The following is a 1,016-nucleotide window of genomic DNA, read 5'->3' as shown; positions in this document are numbered from 1 at the left end:
AGCATCAGAGGAGCAGGAAGGCTGACGTTTCGGGCCTAGACCCTTCTTCAGAAAAAAAATGAAGACCGAAACATCAGCCTTCCTGCTCCTCTGATGCTGCTTGGCCTGCTGTGTTCATCCAGCTCTACACCTTGTATACTCTTTAAATTGCCTCCTTTCAAAACAGAAAATCCTGGAGAACACAGCGAGTCAAGCAGAATCATGGAGAGAAAGCAAGCTAATGTTTCGAGCATCATCGGTAACATGAAGTGTGGAGGGGGCAGCATTTTTGCAATAGTGAGGGTGGTGTTGGTGGCGTGCAGGGGGAGAAAGGATGTTGATAGTTCAGATTAAGTCATCACGACAGCTCTGATGAAGAGTCATCTAGATTCGAAACGTTAGCATGCTTTCTCTCCATGGATACTGCCTGGCCCACCAAGATCTCCAACACTTTCTGTTTTCAGTACAGATTCCAGCATCTGCAGTAATTTGCACCTCCTTTCAAAACAAGATCATTTGAGTTTTGGAGGCAGGGATCTTTTCATTGTAACAAAACAAGGGGCTGGGTGGAGAGCGAATTCATCCTTCTTCAGCTGGGAGCCTAATGTTTGGGTTATCCCAACCAAAACAAGTTGGGGATCCTCACCTGGGGCCTGGTCATAACACAACGAGATCACCTGTCATTCTTCAAAACTCTAGATAACACAGCCCCCAGTTTTTTCAATCTTTCCTCATAAGACAGCTCTGCCATTCCAGGCATTTGTCTGGTGAACGTCCGTTGTATTCCCTTTGTGACAAGTAAATCCTTCCTTCTAAAAAGGGGACCCACGCTGCCCCGCTCCCTATCTGTGCATGGACATGCTCCCTCCTGTAACTCTAGTGAAGCATAAGGCTGCTGATGTGACAAGGAAAAGATGTGGAACAAAAAACTACAAAGTGTCTTCAGGGTTTTGAATAAAATATTTGATATTTATTAATAAAAGAACCTAAATGCTTTGTATTGTAAACTAAATATGTTGTAATCCTTAATAAATTGT

The sequence above is a fragment of the Rhincodon typus genome, chromosome 39 (assembly GCF_021869965.1).
Source record: "Rhincodon typus isolate 14 chromosome 39, sRhiTyp1.1, whole genome shotgun sequence".
NCBI classification, from domain to species: domain Eukaryota; kingdom Metazoa; phylum Chordata; class Chondrichthyes; order Orectolobiformes; family Rhincodontidae; genus Rhincodon; species Rhincodon typus.
This window is presented reverse-complemented; position numbering follows the sequence as displayed.